The 10,911-nt window shown below is 37.8% G+C and overlaps 1 long non-coding RNA gene across 2 annotated transcripts in view; it reads right to left on the bottom strand.

Annotated features, from left to right (window-relative positions):
• Positions 1-6,630: 6,630 nt before the first annotated feature.
• LOC112675173 (uncharacterized) overlaps positions 6,631-10,911 on the bottom strand; it is a 139,566-nt gene continuing 135,285 nt past the window's right edge. For both annotated transcript variants that reach the window (XR_003145792.3, XR_004805667.2), the window contains exon 5: positions 6,631-6,944. This is a non-coding gene — a long non-coding RNA (uncharacterized LOC112675173). The remainder of the gene's footprint in view (positions 6,945-10,911) is intronic.

The following is a 10,911-nucleotide window of genomic DNA, read 5'->3' as shown; positions in this document are numbered from 1 at the left end:
TGCACAAGTACTTTCACCAAGTTAGCTGAGCCACACACTCTCTCAACCCTGATGACATTTCAGACCCTTCCTTAATGGCTGCCCCAGTGCTTTTAATCCTTGGATACCACACATGGAAAGACACAGATGGAGAGAAATGTGCTTCCTCTTTTATAGAAGGGGAGGCAGGAAAGACAAGGAAAACCTCTTTTATCTCAGACATGTTCACAGAAAGATCAATTTTAGGAACAACAAATACAATTAGAATCTGGAAATTATTTTTCCCAACAGCACCCAAGAAGTCTTTGTTCACTTTCAGGATAGATGTTCTCCGGTTTAGAGACCACTGATCTAACATGCAAAGGTTCATTCAGATAGGAGTGTACTGATGATGTTTATGTGTAATGTGTATATGTCTGTGGGTTTGCAAGGCATCTCGCCAATCAGCTCAGTGTCCTCATTTGCAAAAAAAAAAAACAAAAAACAAAAAACAAATAGTTGTCTACAGAGCTCTGATGAGAAGTAGAGATAATGTATGTCAAGAGCCTGGCATCCTGCTGGATAGAAGCCAGACATTCAATAAATGGTAATTTTATCAATTTTCCTATGGCATTTTGTACCTACCTGGAATCCTCTTCTGGATCATCTCAGGCTTGGCCCCTTATTGTCACTCAGTTCTGAACTTAAATTATCTTCCTGAGGCCTTCCTGAACACTTAATCTGAAATGGCCTCCAATCTCTTGCTATCTCATTACCCTGTTTTCTTTCCATCACAGCTGTTAATGCAACCCCATATTGTCTTAGGTTTTGTCTTTTTTGTTAGCTTACTGTTTGTTTTCACCTACTGATTTAAGCTCTGTGAACACAGGATATTATCTATACCCCCAGTGCCTTGAGCAGGGTCTGACACAAACTATGTTTGCTGTGAATGATTATTTACTGAATTAATGAGTGAATCTATTAGTTTACTAGGAATGTCATAACAAGGTACCACAGACTCAGTGGCTTAGACAACAGAAATTTATTTTCTCACACTTCTGGAATTTAAAAGTCCAAGATCAAGTGTGTCAACAGGGTTGATTTCTTCTGAGGGCTCTGCCATGGAATTGAAGATAGCTGCCTTCCCTGTGTGTCCTCACATGGTTGTAGTTGTCCCTTGGTGTCACAATGCTTTTGTCCTAACGTTCTCTCCTTCTAAGGATCAGTTCCCCTCCCACGTGACCTTTAATTACCTCCTTGAAAGTCCTCTCTCCAAACATAGTCACAATCTGAATATGGGGGTGGGAGGTAGGGGTTAAGACTTCAACAGGGCTAGGTGTACCCCTCTACTGAATCTGGAGTAGGGGGTACACGTAGCCCATAACAGTGAGTGAATACTCTGAGTTTCAGATTCCAATCTAAAGTAGCCAAACCATTAGCCCTGATGAGTAAATTCCAGAACCTCTACTCACCAAGTGAAAAGTGGTATCTGGCAAAAACCTAACCAGGAAAGTACAGCCTCCAAAGTGCAGGTTAAGAGCAAAGTGTCTTATGTGCATATAAAGTTCTGTGTACAAATGATTATAACTTTATTCATGATAGCTAAAAACTGAACACAACCCAAATGTCCATCTACTGGTGGATGGATTAATACACTGTAATCTATCTATTCAATGGAATACCACTCCTTAATAAAAAGGAACCGCTGGTATATGAAATAACATGGATGAAACTAGAAAGCAAGATGCAAAATGATAGAACCCAGAAAGACTCTATACTATAGAGATCCATATATATAACATTCTAGAAAATGCAAAAGTTTAGAGACGAAAAGGACATCAGATTTGTCAGGGGCTGAGGTGTGGAAAAAAAGATTAATTTCAAAGGAGTACAGATGAACTCTCTGGGGTAATGAAAAAGTTCTATGTCTTGATTGTGCTTGTGGTTCTATGAAGATCTGTATTTATCAAAGCCCGTCAACTACATGCTTAAGAGGATTTTTTTACTGTATGTAAACTTTATCTTAATGCAGCTAATTTCTCAAAAGTCAGACCATATTGAGAGTACTTGAAAATCTGGTTTCATCCCATAGCCTGCCATAGGATTTTTTGAAGATCTCTTTTTCACATGTATTTCAGAAAGAAAATATGTGCAAAAACAAATACACACATGTTTACTGTAAAACTAGGAAATAGAAATGTAGATTTCATTCTTAAAAGTTCTAGAGAGTGCTACAGGAGCAAAAAGTAGCATCAGTCTGAACCTGGGATTCTCCTTGACAGCCGCTGAGATAACGCCTCATGCATTTCCTCTTCTTTGAATCCCCAAATCCCAAAGCCTACCCTGAGCAGTCAGTGAGGATGCTGGAAGGATCCCTCTAAGCCATCATTACTCATCCCCATTCACTGGCACAGACTTAAAGATTTTATACACTTTTCTACACCATATCATTTTAAAATTTCCTATGAAAGCACTTCTCCCAAACAATAAAACATGCTAATGCTAGAGACAAAATGCCACTCAATAGAAATTAAAGCAATTTGAGGGTGTAGAATACTTACACCCCAATAGGACAAGGAAGAATTTGAGGGGAAAAAGGTTTTATCCTATAGAGGACACATGAAGAGGATAGTTGCATTTAATTCAAATGTTCTACAAAAGTTAACACTTTCAGCCTCAAAGAAGGGCCCCCAGTTTCCCGGCAAGTGACAGAAACGCTTTATCCTGAATCTTCTGCAGGATCTAAGACTTTTTTTTTTTTTTTTTTTTAGGATCTAAGACTTCTGGATGTTGAGCCCATCGGGAGCTAGAGTTCTTTTGAAAGGAGGCACAGTGGGAAAGGGCTCTGAGATTTCCACACCCCCAGCGCAAACACACACGCAACCCTAATACCCCAAAGTTTCAGGTTGTGATTAATTAAAGATACCAGGTTTTCATAATCACTGACTGCTCTTTCTTTAGGGGCTGATTTGGTTTAATGATTCCTGACATTTCATCCAGCACACTCTGAGCTTTTTCACAGCAATAAAAAATAACAGCCTCTCTGCCTGACAGCAAGGAAGGTTTACTCAGCGCTGTCAAATAGATGAACAGTTATGGCTCTCCTCCGTACTAACTCACGGCACAATAGGTGGAACATCAAGAATAATTATATCAAATGGCCATGGAAACTGATTCACAGGATGTGCAGGTGAACGCCCGTTTCAAACTTGACACTCTCTTGTGTCTTATGCTGCTTCCAGCAGCAAAGGGGTTCTCGAAACTTCCCTCTGCCCCTCATTTGAGTGTGGAGAGCTGCCAGGAAATTTTCTTCTCAAAAGCCATGATCTAAGGGACCATCCCCACCCTGGGCTTTGAGGACCTTCCCCAGGAAGGGGCCCCTTCAGTGCCTTCATAGAGACAGCTATTAGGATAAGAACACTGCAGTGCGTGGAAGAGGCACCTGGTGATGTTTGGGGCCAGCATGGAGTCATTGAGATCAGCAGAAAGAAATGTGGGTAATGGCACAAGCAGCTACCCAGGGGAGTCTGAAGGGAACAAAAAAAAAAGGATTAATGATCTCTGAGACTTGTTCTTTTTCCACTCTTTTCCTGAAATGCCAAACCATGGAGCCAGTTATCCATCAAGAGAGTGAAATATATCAGTGGATGGATTCGGTTTGCTACAATGACAGCCAGCTCCACTTTTGAATACTCTTTGAAAACAATTTTTACTGTGCAATGCTGGAGAAAGCCAACAAATAATAAACCTGTCGCAGTACTCACCAAGTGCTCGTAAATACAAAAGTCTGCCATGCAGCTGCAAAGGGAAGCCATTCCCAGGCTTGAAAAATGGTCAGTGCTCAATCATTGCATCCGATGTCAGTTCTCATTTAGGGCTGCAATTTGGGGTGACTCTTATCTTCAGCACCCTTGGGGTGGAAGCCCCCTGCTCCCGCTGGTCAGGAGTTTAGAGCGGAGGTACAGCCATCAGAAGGAGGCCTCATAGTCCCTGGAGCTCTATTTGTCCAACTGTGCTACAGTTACACAACAATAAGTTCATCTTTTTGCTTAATTCAAAAAAAAACCATACTGAATTGTGCTTATCGTGCATTTTTGCTGACAAAATTTCAGAGGCAATAAAAACCCAGTTAGTGAAAACTGTAGGCTATTAGGTTCTGCGCAGCACCCCTAGCACTGTGGCACCCCAGGTGGCCTGCTAGTGCTTCCTCCTTTGCCCTCCCAAAACAGTTCTTTTTATGCATCGTCCCTGGAACACTTTGTCTCTATCTGTCCAATTCTTACCTGCCTTCTCTGCTCCTCTTTAAAGTGATCAAACATGCCATTGACAAATAAAAACAAGAAAAAAATCCTCACACAAACCCTGCTATGCGAGAAATGAGAGCTCTCTTGGAAGGCAGGGTGCTGAGTGGACACTTTTCAACCACAGCTTGCTGCTTTAGTGGGATTCAGCTGAGACAAACTGTGACCAGATTCTTCAAAAGAAAGCCAGGAAGCTGCCTGCCATGTCCTTTGGAGGGTTCGCTGTGGACAGGCACAAGCTGCTGCAACTAAGGAAGTACTGTGTCTAGTCAAGATAAAGTTTCTAGGCGTTTGCAAAGTACCCATTTTCTGAGAGAAGCCAGGTCCACACATTTTCGTGTTAAGACTAATAAGTCACTGGGTTTAGAAGCAACAGCTACAAGCATACATCCCTCAGAAAAGGGTTATTCAGTAGGAGGAGGTTGCTTGTTAAGTGAGTTTTCTTTTTTTATATTAAACTTTCCTGTATCTGAACTACCTGGGACAGAGGTACACTCAGACCCTGCTGGTTCCTCCTTCTGTGAAGTTAATACGAGTCATCTCCAGTGCTCCCAGATATCATCACCTTCCAAAGCCTCATTTAGGGTTACTTTTGGAAGACCTCCCCACTCTCCTGAGCCCCTCTGGATGTTGTAGTGAGTTTCAGTACAAAGGTGAAGATTCATTATTATGATTAAACAGCTATATACAAAATAGCTATCTAGAGTTGAGAATTGACAAATCACTCCCAGGGAAGACAAGAAAGTATTCATGATTTCCCATCTAGTAACATAACAACAGAATTCCCAAACTTAAAGGGATTTCCCATGGCACAACAGGGTACTCCAATGATTGCTTGTCCTAATACACACAGTTGGGCCATTTTCGGTGAATGGTTTAGCAAATGAATATTGAGTTCCAGCAAATGAAAAACAACAGCAACAAAATGTACTACTCTAAAAATAGTTGCTTTACCCAGACCTTCCCTGGAAATACCAGTTTACACGCTCACTACTAGGATATTTTATTAGAAAATATGTAAAATAGATGGGGTGCCTGGATGGCATCATTGGTTGAGCATCTGACTCTTGGTTTTGGCTCAGGTCGTGATCTTGGGGTCATGGGATCGAGCCCCGCATCAGGCTCTGCACACTCACAGCACAGATTCTCCTTGAAATTCTCTCTCCCTCTGCCCCTACTCTCCATTCTCTCTCTCTCCCAAATAGATATATGTAAAATATATTTTAAAAATATATGTAAAATAAAAATAAATAAATAAAAAATAAATAAATAAAAAAAATATATGTAAAATAGAGCTATATATTATACTCAAACCGTTCATTTTTCCCAATCACTACAACCAAAATAACTTAATCAACAAATATTTATTGACAGATTATGTCCATTGCTGAAGGCAAAAGATAGTTAAAATCATGCTTGAATTTTCTCACATCTAATTAATTTAAAACCCTGCCAATTCTACCTTCAAAAATAGACTCCATCTTTCGGTAGGAGGAGTACCACAGAATTTGTAGCCAAATTCATTGCACTGCAATGCTCCTGCTTACTTGCACACCCACTTCCTTAGGTCTTTGAGGTCAAATGTCACCTCTTCAGAGAGGCCAGTTCTGTACCCAAGTCACTTTCTATTTGCTTAATACCATCTTTTCTTACAATTATACATTATGTATATTTACTTGCTCATTCGCTAATTTCCTCTTTCCCTTCTACTAGATAGATGTGTGTTCAATGTTCACTCTTCTCTCATCATTTTCTGGAGTAAGTCCAGACACAGAGTGGGCATTAACTATTTTCTGAATGAATGAATGAATGAACCAATGAACAAGTGCTCACAGAGCAATCCACAACAACAGCAGTAATTATCAAAATTCACTAAAATCTAGGTATCCTCTCAATAAACTCAGGAATTTCTTGACATTCAGAAGTAAGATATACATGTTCATGTATATGTTTTGGAAGAGTTAAACTAATATGGATGATATAATGGGTAACATATGGATGTGTAATAAAAAGAGTGGTGTTTGCATTCAGGATTTAATTTTTTCCAGTGTCTAACTTAAACCTTAAATCACTCTTGCTCAGAGAGAAATTATCCAAACAACTATTATAACCCTGGCAATACTGTGGCTACCTCTCAAGTGGGTTGGAAGTGTCATGGGAGGCCTACCTTGCCTCTTCAAAAAAGAAAGATTATGGGATAGCAAGTATGGTTAGAAGAGTGAATGTTAATCTAAGTAAAGGTTAACCCTATAATAAACGGAATCAAAATTAAATAAGTCAACAGAGAAGTTGCTTTTTTAAAGATTTTATTTATTTATTTATTTATTTATTTATTTATTTATTTATTTATTTATTTGAAAGACAGAGAGAACACAGTGGGGAGAAGCAGAGAGAGAGAGAAGCAGGCTCCTTGCTGAGCAGAAAACCCGATGTGGGGCTCAATCCCAGGACCCCAGGATCATTACCTGAGCTGAAGGCAGACACTTAACCAACTGAGCCACCCAGGCACCCCAAGTTGCTTCTTTCTTATGTAACAGTCTGAAAGTTGGCAGATAGTCCAACCCCATCAGATGTACTTTTCTATGATGTCATTGAGGCTATATCACTGCTTTGCTAGTCTTGAGTGGATGCCCCTCACCTGCACATTCAAACTTGGGTCACCATCATACTTCTTCATTCTTGTCCCTGCAAGGGGAGAAAGGATGTGTGGAGGGTAAGCATTTTCACATACCTCTTTGGAATTTGCGCCTGTCACTTGCACTAACACAACTGCCACCAATGTTTACACATACAGCTCAAAATGTACTCTCTGGCTGAGTAACCATGAGCCCCACAGGATAGAGATGATATAAAATGGAGGGAATGAAGACAGAATAAATGGCAGTCCTTGGCATGGTTGTCTAGTTCTCCCTACTTCCAAATCAACAATTTAGCTCTTCTTAATCTAGATAAGATGGGGTTCTTCAGATGTGAAGAATTTAATAATGGTCAAATTGTCGTTTTGGAACAGAAAAATCAATAGGAGTGAAATTACATTGGAAAACAGTACTATTTTTCCCTTTCATAATTTGCAAGGTAACACGCAAGTCACATATACTCACACACACACAATGAGTATAAAAGGCAACGTGATCATTATGTGCTCAGGAGTCTTGTGATAACAAAAGAGCTAATCAGGACAAAAGCAATCACACATTTTTAGACCTGCAATAGGAAAAAAAAAAAAAAAGCCATCAGGAAACTAGAGATGACCAGTTTCTCTCATCAGAAAATGATCTTGTTTTGCACTTCCAATGAGGAACTTCATAGTATGATTACATTGAGTGATTATATATAATGACCACATTTTAATGTTCTTGAATTGGGCACCAAGAATAAAAAACTAAAACATTTTCCATTTAAGAAGACATGGATGATTGTGGAGTAACATTACTATCACCCACAAAATTTCATCTTTACAAAAGAATCTAAGGATAGAGTATATATATATCCAACAGAATTTTCTGGGGAAAACAAAAATTAAAGAAGCAAAGAGGATGACAAGTACAGAGACACAAATACAAAACCAATAACTGAAGCTGTAAAGTGAGTCTTCCAGGTACCTTTGTATTTGCTTAACTAGTTTACGTGTTCATTTTGTTTTTTCAATGATAATATAACTCCACATAAAAGAAAAACATTTGTGCACTTAAAGCCAAAAGGACTATTTATTAACTGTCATTAGATTTGTTCTAAAAGAAACTACTTTAAAAAAATAATCAAGACACCATGTAATATTCTATTTCCTAACCTGGGAATTATTGAGAAAACAGAAGGAAAGAAAATGCTGCAAAAGAGGAGAAGAGTTAAATGAATTTACATAAATTGTAACCGATAAATTTATATTCCCATTATTTGTTAAATGATTGGGATTCAATTCTTTTAGGAATATATTTTTTCTGCAGTTGTATATTGATAGTCTTTGTAAGAAGGAATTAGTGATGAAAAATTATCAAATTGTTAAAACTGATTAGAAAAAAATTGCTTAACAATATTGCCTAAGGTTTTTCTGCATTTCAAGTATGATTTTTTGGGGGGAATATTGTAAATTAGTGAACATGTGGGGTTTTTTTCAATAGTAAACTGACCACATGTAAAAATTGACCCAAAGTGAAATTAGGTAAGATTCAAAAGATTAGACAAAGTTAAATTATCTAAACTTGGAATAGGGATCAGTACATTTTTCTGTAAAATGTTTCTGTATGGCCCAGAGATAAGAATGGTTTTTGCATTTTTTAATGACTGGAAAAAAATTTTTTTAAAGGAATAGAATTCTATAACAAGTGAGGAATATATAAAGTTGAAATTTGTGTCTATAAATACAGTTTTATTGGAAAATGGACATTTATGTATTGTCTGTGGCTGCTTTAGTACTATAGTAGCAGAGCTTCTTAGTTGTAACAGAGATATTACCTACAGAGAAATATTCATAGAAAGTTTGCTGACTCCTGATATAGACTGTAGATAACCCTTTCTCTTTCTTCCATATCAACCTGTTTTCTAACTAGGTGTTTACCCATTGCTCTTACTTATACTCAGGTCACTTCCATTTGGATTAAAAAAAAAAAAGTTAATCAAAGGATTCTCACTCCATCATTTGTTTCCTTGCAAACATGAGTTTGACTGTCTCTTCACAGCTGAATTGGCCTGGTCTCAATGTTCATCTGTATTTCCTTTCCACTCACTCATCAACCCATACCACATTAGCTTCAGACACAATTATTTTAACAAATACACTTTTGATAATTTCACCACAGAATATGCATATACTAGTTACCATCTTACTTGTCCTTTCAGAAAGATTTCATAGTAATGACCATTCTTTTATTCTGAAGCAAGTTCTTTCTTTCTTTCTGTGTACAAAAATGTCCCCGCTTTCCCTTCAACTTATCTGGTCAATAATTTTCTGTCCCTTGTTAAGATCCATTCTCCTCTTGGGGCACCTGGATGGCTCAATGGCTGAGCATCTGCCTTTGGCTTAGGTCCTGATCCCAGGGTTCTAGAATGGAGTCCTGGTTCAGGGTCCCGACAGGGACCCTGCCTCTCCCTCTGCCTCTTCCTTTCTCTGTCTCTCATGAATAAATTTTAAAAATAAAAAATAAAAATAAAAAAGATCCATTCTCCCCTACCAGAACACAAGTAGTGTCGTTTCTCAGGTCTTTGGGTCTTCTCATTTCAATAATCTGATACATTTACAGTTTCAATTCCTACCTATAAGCAAATAACTCACAAATTTGTATCTACAGTTTAGACATCATTTTTCTACTCCAAACTCATTAATTCAATTTGATATAACCACTTTGGTATCTCCAGTAAATTTTAAAACATTCAGAACCAAACCATGACCTTTCTGCATGCACCTGTTCCTCTTCCATCCACTCTCTAATTGCAGATATTGGCACCACTGTTCATATACTGCCTGAAGACCAGAAACCTTAGTAGTTCACGTCATTCTCCCTAGCTTCCCATATTCTGTCCATCATCAGATCCTGAATCCTTCTAGAATCCATCTAGTTCTCTCCGTTTCCACTAGTCCCCAAGCTCAAACCCACATAACCTTTCATCTAATCTACCCCAATGTCCTCCTAGCTGCTGTCACAGACTCCACTCTGGAGTGAAGTGGCTCCCTTCAACCCCAGTCCATTCTCAACACTGTGGTAGACATGATCTCTGATTTGGTGACAAAAGTTTCCAAAAAAAGAAAGAAAACAAAAATGAGATACTGACAAAATAAAAATCAAGTTGGCATCTGCAACAAGCAATGAGGAAAATACATTTCCAATCTAACAAACTACATGTAGTCAAAATACTATTATAGATCATGGTGTGAAAGACATTTTTGGATATTCAAAACTTGTGATATTTATCTTCCAAACATTTTTGGTGGAAAAAAATTACATAATGCTTTATTATAATCATATAGAAAGAGTATTCAAGAGAGAAGGGTATATGGAATATCAGAAAGAGTGGACCCAACTTGGTTGTGCAATACATCCAAGCAGTCTATACATAAAGAGAGACAGAGGATTCTTGGAAGGATAACTTCAAAAGGACTGTGGGTTTGTTTTAATCAACTGTATGATGAAACAAGATGATGTTAGTGAAAATGTAAAGGTGTATTATTCTTTTGCACAAGAGAAAAGAAAATATACAATGAAAACCTCCAAGGAGAGCAATAATAAAATAGTACTGAAAAGACATGGTCCTCATGTAAAGAAATGTAATATGATTTTTATAAAATACCTAAGTGTTAAAAAAAAAAGGGAACTTATTTCATTTTGGAATTCAGGATATTCATAATTGAGTTGCCTGGTTTCTCTTTCTCCACATATCTACATGTAGTAACTGGTATATATGAATAATGTTTGGAAATGCACATTTTTATATTTACTGGTTGTCAGTTTTTAGATCAATCTGCACACAAAGGAGAGAAGGCAATATAATGCCATTTTTCTAAATTTTTATGATTTTAAAATCATTATTGAAAAATTGTGAAATTAAGGATGTGGACAGTACAGGAAGGACATTGAGGCATGCAAAACCCTGAATTTATAAACTGGGCAATCAAGGTATACTGCTTAAAGCTGCTGGAGAAGGAAATAAAATTTATATT

Source organism: Canis lupus, chromosome 16 (genome assembly GCF_003254725.2).
Source record: "Canis lupus dingo isolate Sandy chromosome 16, ASM325472v2, whole genome shotgun sequence".
NCBI classification, from domain to species: domain Eukaryota; kingdom Metazoa; phylum Chordata; class Mammalia; order Carnivora; family Canidae; genus Canis; species Canis lupus.
Note: the sequence above shows the minus strand (reverse complement) of the source record. Positions and strands in the feature narration are given on the sequence as shown.